General features: G+C 39.3%; 1 protein-coding gene and 2 non-coding genes across 3 annotated transcripts in view; all 3 read left to right on the top strand.

The window, feature by feature from the left end:
- Nucleotides 1-14,676, top strand: part of LOC128744415 (centaurin-gamma-1A) — a 260,009-nt gene that overhangs the window by 160,963 nt on the left and 84,370 nt on the right. The gene's annotated exons all lie outside the window — the stretch shown is intronic.
- On the top strand, nt 271-343 carry Trnak-cuu (transfer RNA lysine (anticodon CUU)). The gene has a single exon. It is a non-coding gene; the product is annotated as a tRNA-Lys (tRNA).
- Trnaa-agc (transfer RNA alanine (anticodon AGC)) lies at nt 430-502 on the top strand. The gene has a single exon. It is a non-coding gene; the product is annotated as a tRNA-Ala (tRNA).

Here is a 14,676-nt window from a genome sequence, read left to right as displayed (position 1 = left end):
CTCAGTGAAAATTCGAACGATGAACGAAAGGCGACCGCCAGACTGAGATTGGAACTATTTTTTTTCGTTCTTGATAGCAGACAATTTGGCTGGCTGTGTTGTCTCCGAGCGGCGACAATTCTTGTATCGTCCCAATGAAATGGAAAGGACGATTGAAGAATGTTGGCTATGACGTTAATTTGGGATGGAAGAGACATGACAGGGTGCGACGTAAGTAGTGGCAGAGGGTACACCCAACGAAACAGTATAAAAATGCGCTGTTCTTCACCAGCCCGGCTAGCTCAGTCGGTAGAGCATGAGACTCTTAATCTCAGGGTCGTGGGTTCGAGCCCCACGTTGGGCGAGATACTTTTTTTTTTGTTTATTTTTACTATTACTGAATGGTGATACCAAACAGGCTCAAAGTTTGCTGACAGTCGTTTTACAACAGGGGATGTAGCTCAGATGGTAGAGCGCTCGCTTAGCATGTGAGAGGTACGGGGATCGATGCCCCGCATCTCCAAGGGTCTTATTTTTATTAAATTCCATGTCGAATCTTGTTACACTAAATAGAATCAACATGCTCAATCAATATGATGATTAATGATTTAAAAAATGTTGCGGTCCTGATTTTAGCGGTTAAAATAAAAAGTCCAAATGACATCATTAATTTCAATTCCACACGCGTGCGTGTAGCCAGCCGCAGAACCACCCAAAACCGATTATGATAAATGATTGCAGATCAATGCGAAACACCAAAAACAGCATCAAACCGCGATGCTTCCTGTTTCTGTCCGACATTTAGGGTTACGAATGTGATTGTGTTGTTTGGTTTTTCGCTAGTGTGCAACGCGCAGTGTTAATTGTTGTAAACGTTTGCGATAATTGACGCAAATTTTACGCTGATGCGGCACGCGACGATGGTCTTTAACTGATGAACAAAAAAAAACAGTAAACAATAAATGACGAATGATCGATAATATTTCCGGTCGACAATATTCAACCGGTTCGTTCGTTCGGTTGTCATAACGGATTGCATTCGTTAGGGTAATTAGGTGCTTTTCAATCATAATCTCTCGGCACGCAAGCCGGAAGATTCGATTGCGTAAGCTTAGAGTGGATGGTGAAATTTGTGATTTTTTTCGATATTCGCTGTGTACGGAAGTTGTTGTTGGGAAAGAATCGGGGCGGTACCCTTTCCTGTACAGATGATTAAGCGTTTCGGAAGGATTAAATAATCGTGAGTTTTTCAGCTTCCACGTTTCCATCGTATTATTTTCTTCTGGGTCGCAAGCACGTGGAAACATGCTATCGGTCGATAGTCGTTTCAGCAACGAAAGAATCGTCGCACTAAAAATAGAAAAAATTTAAAATTGATTTAATTGCTGCAATCCTGCACAACAATCTCTTCCCTGTATTGTATTATGATAAAATATATATTGCGCCAAAAGTACAGAGCAGCTCACACCTAGACCTCTCCATGATTATGATATGGTTGTAAAACTTCACTATTTCAAGTTTATCTCAAGACACCCTTATATCATATATGCTAACCAGCATAAGGAAAACTTATCCTTAGAGTAAAGTTTTACCCGATAACAAATACAATAGCGCTGGTAGCTGGAGACAATGCTAACACTTGAGATAGCGGACACCATCCATCGTTGAGAAGCATTCAGAACACCCCGCAAAAAACTTTTATGCTGATGTCTTCGTCAGGTACGTGGATGATGAATATTGGCACCCTTGCACCCTTGTAGGGTGCGACAATGATAAGTAGAATACCTGTAGCATAAACATGGGTGTTCGATAAGACAAAGAAAATGATAATTATTAAAAATTGATAGGGTTTTCCCACGTCTTGTATACGTTGATACTCCGGTGCTCTGGCTTAAAAGGATATTAACACAGAAATGACACTATTTCCGCGCAGACTTATATCAATCAATCATCAATCTAATGTCGACTCAGTCATTTGGATTCTGTTGTTGATTAGAGCTGATCTCAAAGTCACATCTTTCCTGTATTATTAGTGACGCTCGACGTGACATTCAGAGTAGGGTCCCTTAATTCATTACTTATTTTGTTTAAATATTCACACTGTCAGATAATTAAAGAACATTAGTCTTAGTACATTCTTAGTTATCGTCAGTAAAGGTATTTTTTTATCGAATACTAATGCTAGATAGTAATATGTAGTGGTAATGGTAAGTAATGGTTCACTTCGTACCGATTTTTTTTTACCGAATTGCTGCCCAACTTCGCCATCGGTCCCAAAGCGAAAAAACGTTTGTTTTAAGATTTAGTTCAGCCTTTCATCTCGGATTTCAAATAATAATATTTATTTTCTGCAAAATATCTGCAAATCCAACAAGACCTACTTCTATTTTGCAAATTTCAAGGCCGCGTGCGATTTAGTTAAGCGAAATTTCAATTACAAAAGGAATTTTCAAAACAATCTTTATTTATTTTATTTTATTCGATTCAATGTTTGTTTGTACCACTGTACGATAAATTTATTATATTTTTTTCAGAAAAAAAGTACAAAAATGGCTCATAGTTTTAAACGGCCGAAGCCTTCAAAGCAATGATTTTGACAAAATCCAGCCATTTTGTGGACATTGTACTTATTTTGCTTCATTTTCGTATTTGGCTGACAGAGATGGGTTGATTTATCGGTCCGAATCTACTTCTATGGCGAAAAGTTTCTAATCTAATCTCATCCTGACGCAGTGAATTCTTGAAAATATCCTGGAAAAAGACGATTGCATGAAAATATTGTTTTTCTTGTCAACGGCCAGACCAACTCCGCAGCATGTACCGCAGAGAGAATTCCAAGGAATCAAGTGGAACCAGAAATTATACCGAATTCCATTCAACTCCTTAAAATCAAGGGGAAGGAAGAAAGCGTGAACCTCCCGTACCAAACGCTTCCTGTATAATATATTATCACTAATTAAGGTTAAGTGATACTCCGACCTCCAACTCCGTAATTTTGAAATGGGGATGACACGTCACATATCGATATCCGAGAGGTTTATCAAAATTGATGTACTACATAAATGGGGAGAAGGGACAGTTGTCGGGATTTGCTGACATCGAAACCTGGAATTAAATTAAAAGAAAACTGACATCGTTTACCAGACAAGTATGAAACCGCTATTTCAGTAGAAATTGAAGCACTCGTTAGCAGGTGTGTGTGTCCCTGATGCAAATAGGCGGTAGCCGGAAGGAGCTAAATCTGGAAATAATTAATGTTTTGCAGTGTGTGATGGAGCATTGTCACGAAACAAAATTACTTTGTGTTACCTGATTTTTATTCTGGTCGCTTTTCACCCAAAACTCGGTTCGAGTTGATCATTTGTTATCGGTAGCGTTCAGTATGTAAGGTTTCGCTAGATTTGACTAGCTCAAACGCCTCTGATACCATCTAGGGCATTGTCTATCGTCCATAGCGAGTTGGCCGCGCAGTTGATGTTAATGGTTTCTCTGGACTAACGCAAAATTTTTGAAGATTTAGAAATCTAGAAATAAATTTTCTTTTTATCGAGAGCCACAATTCGTAGGAGAAATGACTTCCTTTTATACCTGGTGAGCGGCGAATTACATATGATTTTTCTGCTCTCATACTGTCTTTCGTTCAGCTCATAGCTTCTAATTTTCGATCCTCTGAATCTTTCTCATGAAGATGACTTCTTTGAGTTTGAGTGTCATGTTTTCCGAAAGTGCTTGCAGTTTACTGTCCTCAAACTTTTCGGTGGTTTTCTACGCTCTTCGTCTCTCACGTCAAAATCGCTTTTTTTTAAGTTTTTTGAGCCACTCAAAGCACTGCGATTGTTCACCATAAGCTTCGACAAGAATTTAATGCGGTTCTGACAAGCATTCAATGTGATTTAACTGGATTTGGATTTTTCGAAAAAAGTCCTTTTTCTCAATGTTTCCAAATGATGCTGTCAAATAAAGAAGGGATGTCCATCCCATGCAGTAATTTAATTAATTTATTGCAGCGCTTATAAAACTACGAGTTCCACGAGAATTTGCTGGTAACCTTTATAAAACTGCCTTCCGACCAAGTGGCCCACACTTTAGAAGCTTTTTATAACCTCTTTAAGAATCAGGTTATAAGCTCAAGTACTCTTATCACGCTCTGCTGAAAGGTGCAATAAATCCGATTATGCTTTTCGTTGCTTGACAGCCACGCACCGCCATAATTTAATGGAGCTCTGCGCTTTATTAGTTGCTCTGCTATATGCTCTGGTGAAAAGCATAATCAGTCAGCTTCGTAATTTGCAAATATATATCCATGAACAGAAAAGTTATTATCAGATCATCCTGATCGATTTGGCTTATCCCTTCAAGCACTAGCTTGAACCACAGCACCAAACAAATGTGTAGGTGACAGCTTTTGGTAAAAAGGCTATCTAAAATCATTCACGTGACACTTCATATTCCCATAGTGTAATACGTTCTAGAAAAAGTAGTTTTTTCATAGTATTAACGGTTTCCCGAGAAATCACGAAAAACGAACCGCCTTTAAAAGGTTGTATCGACCATAATTAAATATCCGATAAAAGAAATAATAAATTTTCAGTAGTTTTCGTAGTTGTGCAGCATATGCGCATTAAATTTTATCGTGCATATTGGTATGATAGATGGGTGAAATCAAATCAACTTAGTTTGAAAACTAAGTGTTTTAACAAAAAAATACTTTCATTTAATCGTTCTTTTTTGCCAAAAAAGGTATTTTCATGTGGATTTCGAAGGCAGGATATTTGGTTGCCGCAAAAACAATCATCTTTCCCTAATATTTTCAGGTAATATCATGAAAATTAGGGTGACATGATTAGCAATAACACAGGACTGTTGCTGTTGCTGAACAAATTTACTTCCGTTTTATGGAAAAATATTTACTTGTTCATGAGATGAATTTTTGTAAGTAAGTATAAAAAGGTAGCAAAATCGATGTTTGCGGTCATAACTCAGGAAACAACATAGCTTTCCCGGTTTTTCTTTGAAGCATCTACACCGCTGTTTAAATTTTGTGAATTTTTTTCAAATAATATGCTTATGTTTTACAATGCTTGGGTACGTCTAGAACTTATTCAGAATCTTTCCACATTTCTTATGACTGAAATTTTTGAAGCGTCTTAGTAGGATACGAAACCTGAAATCAAAGAAAAGAAGAAAACTTCTTCCAAATTAAATTCTACTATTAATTTTGACGGGTAACTGGTCAATGCCAAAGTCCAGCATGTCTTTAACGATCAGACTAGCATCACTGAGCACAACGGCAATCTGCACTACGCGGGCCGGAATGTAGAGACACGGTTTTGCTGCGTAAGAAACTCACAACCAGTAATTTCGTTTGTCTAAAGATCGAAACGGTAAGATAACAACCAAAAGTTAGTATTCTGACTTGAAAAAGCTTCATAATTTTAGGACAAACTTTCATATTTATTTTTCTCTACCATTTTGCTTTATGGTAAAAATTTAGACCCAATTAACTTTCGCTGTTGACTTCTTTTTTAGCGAACCGATACTATTGATTGGTCACAAAAAATTTCCTCATACTTTCACTTTGGCTTTTTATGGACCTAAAGTTGCTAAACCCGTAATTACAGTAGCTCAAAATAGAGACATAAGTAAAAGTACGAACCTAAACGATTGGATACACAAAAGCATTTCTTTAACTTAAATAAATCATAACTCATGTGTCGTCACAAACGGTGATGAAGCATCGTCTAAACTAGTCATAATAGAGAAATTATATGGCCAACGAGATTACGCGACGACTAACTTACTATAACGATATAGGGACGTCGTCGGAGAGATTTACCAGACAATGATGCCGCCGAACGTCACTGCTGCTGCTACTGTGTGTGACGATGTGATGCAATACCAGCCATCGGTAATTTTGTGTATGTTTTTGATCTACGCCAATGCACCCCGGGGCCCGGAGGCAATATTTGCTTGCGTTTGGTCATTCACTCATTCCATTCGGTAATAGAGCCGGCAAATCTCAAACATAAAAGTGCAACGGGGGTTACCGGTGCTGACGGAGTGACGGGGTGACGGAGGGATTAATGATGAATTTTCCCAAAAATAACAGCGTCCTTTTTCAGTGGTTGGTCAATTTCAACTGGACAAACTGCCCTCTCATTTATCTAATTCAACTGGCACGTATTTCTGTGCAGTTCTTCTCTATACGATCAAACTGGCGGATTTCCAATTTCAGAAAAAAAAAGCTGGTCGCCTCCGGCGCCGAATTTATCCATTCGAGATGGCTATTAGATTTGGTCAACCGTGTCCCATTGATGTTTATATAACAATTGCGCATATGAACGGATCGGTTTCTGGTCAGTCAGTCGTGCGGTTAGCGTAAATGTTTTTTCGATAATTATGCTGGTTTCCAAAGTTGTTGCAGCCACGCCACAGCAGCAAAACGTAATGCCGGCGTGAAGCCTGCGGTTCAACGGTGATTCGGCGATGAATTTCGGTCCAACGGATTTGCGGTCGTAACGAACTTTTATTTCATATTATGTTCCAGGGGAAAATCCGAATGTTTCGGAACAATCATCGAAAAATAAGCCAAATTTTGCAAATGATATCACTGTTGAAATCTTCCAACAATACCATTCTCGGACGGCGATGACGGCACGCGTCCATTTCAGGCGTCTAGCGAATAAATAAATTCGGTACTTTACGGCCGAGCAAGCCATAAAACTAGTTCACTGGCGTCAACAAACGCACAGAATCAGACGCTCTGAATACGTAGGCACTGAAGCACTGGAAGAATCATAAAAATTTGTCCGAAATTAACTATACGTATATTATTCGATTTTCGTACTCCTAAAACAAACAACGTTAAGCAGAACAAGTTGAGCTCATGATCCATCACGTGGCAATAAAGTGTCAGTGTTATTTCATATTTACTCTTCTACGGGAGCTATTCGGCTGACAGGGTTGTTTGGTCTCGCGTGAGCACAATAACTGTCAGCAAATTTATGTCAGCGTGGATTTTATGTGCGCGAATGCTTCCTCCTTTCACTGACCGGTTCCGGTGCATAATCCCGGTGCTGCGTAACGAACGGGATCAAAGGAACGGTAACGTGTTTGTTGTCCCGGGTGTGCCCGTCCCATTGGCCCATATTATTCTCGCTGTCGCTTTTTGACTTCTGCTTTGTAAATCAAAAATCTTTTTAAGGCTGGTTATTCACAATTCAGTAACAAGGAATTTATCTAGAAAAGATAAAATTTCAATTTGTGTGTTTTTGGTGAGTCACTTGTTAAGTAAAGTATGTAGAACCAGAAATGTTATCGATTGCTTCCGATTTAATCATTCAAATTGCAGTCCAGTCCATTTTACAAAACTTCCTACTCCCGAAATGCGCTTGACCTTTACCTGAGAGGATTGCCAGGGGAGAATAAATATTTAGTTTATTTATTCATTTCGGATTCAAGCCGAAATGCGGCTGTGAAGGTTCTCGCAAGAAAGACAGAAAAAGTTGGCACAAAATGTTACCTCCCACCTTCAGTGAGTACTCTTGTCATCAATAATGCACCGCCTTGGAATGACGCAACTCGGTGAGAAATCGTACACCTCATAGCGTTCCGTAGAAATTTCTGTTCCTTCCTACCGACACGTGTGCAATCGAACCGATCGACATGACAGGGCGGCACTGCCTTTCCGAAAAGCCGAATGCGATTCACCCATTTGTCATTGCAAATTCTATCATTTATCATTTTTACCAAGTTTTATTGCTTCTTTCGGATGGATTGAAGTCGTTCTCCTTAGATAGGGCACAGAATGAAGACAGATTACCTAAAATTACACGCAGGAAAGGTAAGCAGCACTTCACAGAAAAAATCGTACGTGTCTTAAGAGTCGCAGTATTCATACTGATTAATGATTAAGGAACAATTGCACTCGTCTTACAATTTTTCATATGCCAAATCAATGTCGTTTTAGAAGAATCATTACCTAAATTTGCTAAATCGTTCTACGGAAATCGGTTCCCACCAACTTCACAGGGACTATCGCATCGCCTACCTGTCGATGTCCTTCCATGCGGAAACACAATCCGATTAACGAGAACATATTCATCTCGTACTGTACTTATGTTTCAATAAATAAAATAAACAATGAAACGTGCTTATCCCTTTTTTCGGGACAAGCTGGTTATCCCTCTACCCAACAAAGCAACAAACACCGAACCTGTCACCTCCGTCCGTCCAGTATCGGTCAGAACGGTTGATCCTGTGTGTAATGTGTCAGGGGCGGCAAGCTTGAGACAATATTTGCTTTCAATATAGATTAAAATCGATACAAAAATTTGCTTACCTCGAATTGAATTCGTACCCGAACAGTAGAAAACAAAACAACTAAAACCGTGCCTACATATTTTTGTTTCTTTCCAGGTTGGTAAAAAACTCTCAACTCATCCCTCCCCGCACAGGTCCACAGGTAAAGCGAAACATCCTGGCCCAAAGTTGGCAGCTCTCTTCCATCGCCGGTATGGAAAACCTCAACGGACCTCAGCTACGGTTTAAGTTTAATTACTTTTCGCAACAGCTGTGACGCAGTAATTGCGACGCTCACTTACCTTAACGGCTTTGCTTGCACTTTGCCGGGTTCGGAACGATATGTGGCATCATACATTCAATTAGCGGTAGCTGTCAAGATTGGTACCGCCCGGAATTACCCATGTCTCAGTTAGCCTGTAATCGACGCGACGACGATATCGATGATGATGATGATGACTTAACAACGGCGGCTGTCAAGATTTTACTTTTGTTCACTGTCACTTCTCCGTGTCAGTTCAGTGTGGATCGTTGAGTTAATGGTGGGAAATAATTGATGAATTTACTAAGCTAGTTGTCCAAATTGGCAATGAAATTAATGGTAATAGCCAACAGGATGAAATTGCTGAGATTAGCTGTCAGTTCAATAATTTTCGTCAACGAATCTTGATCTTGTGTAAGCTTACTTAATGGACATTTTTCAAAATTATTGTAAGTACAAGTTTGCTCGGAGAAGTCCCAGAATTACATGAAACTTGTAAAATAAAACAATACATTTAAAAAATTCAAATTCTTCTGTTCAACCAGAAAATTAGAGCGGTAATTTTCAGGTTTTCTCGGTCATCGCTTATTTTAAGAATTTATAATTTTTAAACCAAGCATCCTAAAGCTAATATATTTGTATGAAAATGTTAGTAAATTACAAGTTCAGGAAAAATGATATTCACGAAATTATCCGAGATGAAGGAAAGCTCGAAGAAAAAGTTGGAGAAACAATGTTCTGTCTCATTGAACATTTTCAAAATTTATTTTTGTTCACCGATTTTGAATTATTTAATTTTTTAAACATAATTTCATAGAATTCTTGGTCCTTTTTGGCCTAAACTTGTATTTACGATTCGGCCCTAAAGTGTTACCTATGAAATTTTGAAAAGACGGCATTTTATAAAACATTTTAGGGCATGCTGAGAATAATTATTTCGGGACATTCGAGAACTCGTGAAAAACTCGTCCAAATGACGATCTTTTCTATTATTTTTCTTGCCAACAGAAATAATAGTTAGTTCCATTCAACTTCATGACATTGAGGGGAAAGAAAAGAAGCGTGGACCTCCCGTACCAAACGCTTCCTATCTAAAATACTAGCTGATTGTCGGGTCATCGTATCTGGACTTCGTATTGCCACAAATTAAACGGTGTTGTACATAAATCGGGAATCTCGGATGACCTTTGTCACAATCTTGAGTTTTGCAAGTTTCTGGGGAGTTCATGGGTGTTTTAATATACAAATTTTTTAATATCCAAAAGTTGGGGTGACCCAACTAAAGGAAAGTAATAGAGGTCAGTAGATCTAGGAAAATAAATAAACCTAGATAGAGGTGATCTCTACGGGGGGCTGCCCCTCGCAATGGCCGGCGCTTCCGACGGCAGGTCACCGGCAACACTCGCGGTCTCGCGCTGAATTATCTAATGTTACTATTGATAGTTTTTGGTGGTCTTGTTATTGATTAATGTTTCATGAAAGATTTGCTTGATTACTTCTCGAGTTATGAGGAAATTTGTATTTCATTTGTATGGGAGCCCCCCTCCTAAAAAGGGAGAGGGGTCCTAATTCATCATAGAAAAAAATTTTGTCTCCAAAAACACCCACATGTCAAATTTTGTTCCATTTGCTTGATTAGTTTTCGAGTTATGCAGAAATTTGTGTTTCATTTGTATGGGAGCCCAGACGGGACAGACAGACAGAAATCCATTTTTATAGGCATAGATTTGTATGGGTGCCCCCTCTTAGGGGGGGAGGGGTCTTTTACCATCGAGAGAACCTTCCCTGGTCTCAAAACCCCTACATGCAAATTTTCACGCCGATCGGTTCAGTAGTTTTCGTTTCTGTAAGGAACATAGGGACAGACAGACAGACAGAAATCCATTTTTATAGGTATAGACTATGCCACTGCGACCAGCATTTAGATCTGTTGTGGTAGAGTATGAATAACTATGAAAGCATGAGTAGTTTAATATACAAATTTGCAATTTTTCCTCACAATGAAGTAGAAAACAACTTCCCCATTGTTTAGCCAAATAAAATAAAGCGGATAGCAACATTCGCCGTGATTTTATAACATTTCCCCAAAAACCATTTCGCGAAAAACCTTACGCGGAATGTACCATTTCACGGAAAACCTTTTCGTGGAATGTACCATTTCGCAGAGGTGATCGTCTCCTTACTCGCTATCGCTCCTTCGGACCCAACTGAAGGAAAGTAATAGAGATCAATAGATTGGTTCCATTTGCTTGATTAGTTTTTGAGTTATGTGGAAATTTGTGCTTCATTTTTATAGGACCGCCCCTCCTCTCCTGTTGAAAGACGGAGAGGTCTCATTACACCATAGTAAAAATTCCTGCCACTTAAACCCCCACATGCCAAATTTGATGTTATTTGCTTGATTAGTTCTCGAGTTACGCAGAAATTTGTGTTTCATTTGTATTAGGGATGGGAACTATCATTAAAAATCGTTACTGATAACTATCAGTAATTTCAGCACGTTACTGATAACTATCAGTAAATATCAGTAATTTTACCCATCACGGCATTGTAGCAAAAAAATAAGAAATTGTAATAACCGCATTATTCATTGTAATTTATCAGGTGGACTTCATGGGGGTTCGCGCAACTACCGACCAGATTTTTACCATCCGACAGATTTTGCAGAAATGTTAAGGGTACATCGTGTCCTCGGATCACATCTTTATTGATTTCAAAGCGACATACGATACAGTCCATCGAAACCAACTATGGCACATAATGCACGAAACCGGTTTTCCGGATAAACTGACGCGACTAATCAGAGCTACATTGGAACGAGTCACGTGTTTCGCACGTTTCGGGGACACACTCGAGTCCCTTCGAGACGCGGCGAGGGTTGGGACAAGGTGGCGGCTTATGCAGTATGCTGTTCAAGGTAGAGGCAAGATTTCCATCAAGGGTAGAAATACATGAATCACGACATACTTTCACTGCTTGAGAATCCCAGAGACTCTCATCTACATCTGACAAAAGTCGGTAAGGTACGGTGGGCCAGGCACGTCGTAAGGATGCCGGACGACAGAGCAACGACAACAGTTCTTTTCAACAACCTCACCGGCACCAGAAACACGAAGACTCAACATACAAGATGGCTCAAGTCGAAAGCGATTTATGACTTTTTAGACGATCGATCGAGTTGAATAGAGACGACTGCTTGACACAGCACGAGCCACCGCGGCTCTAGGCTGCTGACGACAACGACGGCAATATTACTCTCGTCTATCGTACGCAACTACCGACCATTAACTTTAATCCTACTGATTTTTCTAAAGGGACTACGTAACTGTATCAGCACAGACTAACAGACGTAACACTTCGAACATATTTTCTAACAAAACATCGTTTCAATGACACCCTTAAAACTTGGAAAAAACACTAGCATCAGCTGGTGCAGTCTTCCCGCTACGCAAGGCAGCTTGCTATAAATTTAGCAATGCTATAAATTTACTTGTATATCATCTGACAACAGCACCTGCGCAAGTGAGCGGCGTTCTCGCGCAGCGACTGTTGTTTGAGTCTTCGGTTAAGTGAATATTTGAAATGATCGTTTTTATTGGCGATCAAATGAGGCTTCGGTGTTACGTCTGTTAGTCTGTGGTATCAGTAAGCATCAATAGCTGCGGAACCTTACTGATACTTAGTGATATTCTTGCTTACTAATAACTATCAGTAATTAATGATAATTTTCCCATCCCTAATTTGTATGACTTTTAAGAGCTCTCTCACTATCATAAGAATCTTCCCCGGCCCCAAAGATCCCGGCATGTAAATTGTCACGCCGGTCGGTTCAGTAGTTTCCGAGTCTATAAGGAACATACGGACAGACAAACAGACAGAAATTCATTTTTACAGGTATAGCTTTACAATCGTTACGAGTTTTATTCCGTCGAGGTTGTTCCGCGCCGCACTGGAATGCTTATCTGTATGATCGTTTTTCGGCCACTTCTCAAATTTCGGCGCAGTTTTAAAAATAAGCGGAAAGCACTTCAGAATCAAAATCTAAAATAAAAAATTATGACTTTTTAAAAGAAACGTTTCGACATCTTAACGTTTACACTTTTGGTCATTCGGCCGTATTACACACATGCGAACATATATCTATGTAGGCTGGAGGGCCAGTGGAGTGCTTGATAGCGGTCGGTTTTTGGGGTTTGGCGATGGATTCTCGTTGTAAATACTTCGCACTAGCTGTTTGATCTCGAGAGTTGAGAGGCGGCTGCGACTCTATCGTTTAAAACTTCTGTTGACTACCGCGAACGCCCAGATCGTGCTGAGCTCAATTTACTTTGTAGACCTATCTTGAGACAGTGCATAAATGCCAGGGGGTGGTAGATGAAGGTTGTTCCATGGGTCCAACCCTGATAAGTTGATAACCAATGATGACCCGAGTTTTGTCTTCCTATTGGCTCCTTATCGCTATTTGAGTAATCTTACTCAACTAAAACTGTTGTATCGAAATTTAAAAGTGTTCTTATTTTGTTATTACCGTCAAACGGGATAACTTGCAACAGCGGGGTAACATGCAACAACGCTATATCGATCCAATTTATTGTCCTTTTTGATCTGTTACTTCAATTTTTAATCTATATCAGTCACTGAATCTTGTTGCTAACAGTTCAAAGAAGTCTTAGGTTAGGACAAATTCATCGTCAATTTTTCTTCTGTAAAACGTTTGTGTCGCCGCACAAGCACTTCAAATAAAAGAAGCTGAACATACATTTTTATAGTAAAATGAATAATAAAGAAACAAAATAATTGATTTATGGTGACTAGTTTTGTTTATCCTGCTTGTTGCCACATTATTCGTAAAGTACGTTTAAGTACTTAAACGGGGTAACTTGCAACAGCTGGTAGATATAAAAACCGCGTTCCGTTAAGTTCACGAGTCAAGTTATCATTTAATTTTGCATAAAGCAATACTAAAGTACACCTGAAGAGTATAAGCTACTTTCGGTAAGTAGGAAATATGCCAGTTTTTCTCTGGATGGACTGAAAATGGCTATAGAAGAGGCCAAAAAGAAAATATCCTCACTGAGAGAAATCGGCCTGTAATATGATAATGTCTAATTACGATCACTCGTAACGTAATGAACATTCATATATTACGTAACCAAGATATCGATGATTTTTAACTCCCGCGTTACCCTTCGTGGCGCGATCTTGCATAGTGGAAGTGCGTTACGTAATATTGTTCGCATATTTTTTCTCAATATGTGAAATTGTTCTATCCTAGACCTAATTATTGTGTATTAAAATTAAATGTCCTCAAGTGTACAACAGATAAGTAGTAGTAGATAACTTATAGTTAAGAACTGTTGCAAGTTACCCTGTTTGACGATACCTTTCAGACAATGCTATTAGTGCATTAATCGGTTCGACCACCCCTGTTAGCATGCTTTCGGACTTCTATCAACAACACTCTCGCGGTTTACGGTAGCAAGACTCGTAATTTGATATCTTTAGATGGTCACTGGAATCGGTTTAGCGATCTCCAAGAAATAGACCCAATTGTTGCACATACATACAGACATTGCAACTCAATTCAATTCGACGAAACCTATCGATTGGTATAGAGGTTTGGTATAGGGAGTGGTATATTGTTAAACGAAGAAAATTGTTATATTGTTCGAAAATGAAAAATTGTTACTTTTATTACTGGCTCCTCAATACTTTTTAAGCGTTACAAAATTCAGAATATATTCCTTCATAGCTTCAGTCTCACTTCGCCCTTTTTTCTTACGTCCTCGAATTGACTATTGCTACATGCTCGACGACGATAATTCTTGGATTGAACAGCTTCCATATTTTGCGAAGTAAGCGGCGCACGGTATTGGTCACCTTAGGTGTCGAATCAGCGGCGGTGGTGGTGGCGGCGCCGGTAGTGGTTCGCCCCATCGAAGTTTCATAACAAGCCGAGCACAATCCATTCCTGGCTGGATTGCCGGGAATTCCACAGAACTTGTTACTCATCGGACGCATAGTTTACGATCTTAAACTTCAGCGAAGAATTTCGACTCAAAATTAGTGCCTCTACAGACGAATGACTGAAACTGATTGAACCGGGAGAATTTTCTCTTGCTTTTAAACGCTGT

The sequence above is a fragment of the Sabethes cyaneus genome, chromosome 3, assembly GCF_943734655.1.
Source record: "Sabethes cyaneus chromosome 3, idSabCyanKW18_F2, whole genome shotgun sequence".
Taxonomy (NCBI): domain Eukaryota; kingdom Metazoa; phylum Arthropoda; class Insecta; order Diptera; family Culicidae; genus Sabethes; species Sabethes cyaneus.
This window is presented reverse-complemented; position numbering and strand designations above follow the sequence as displayed.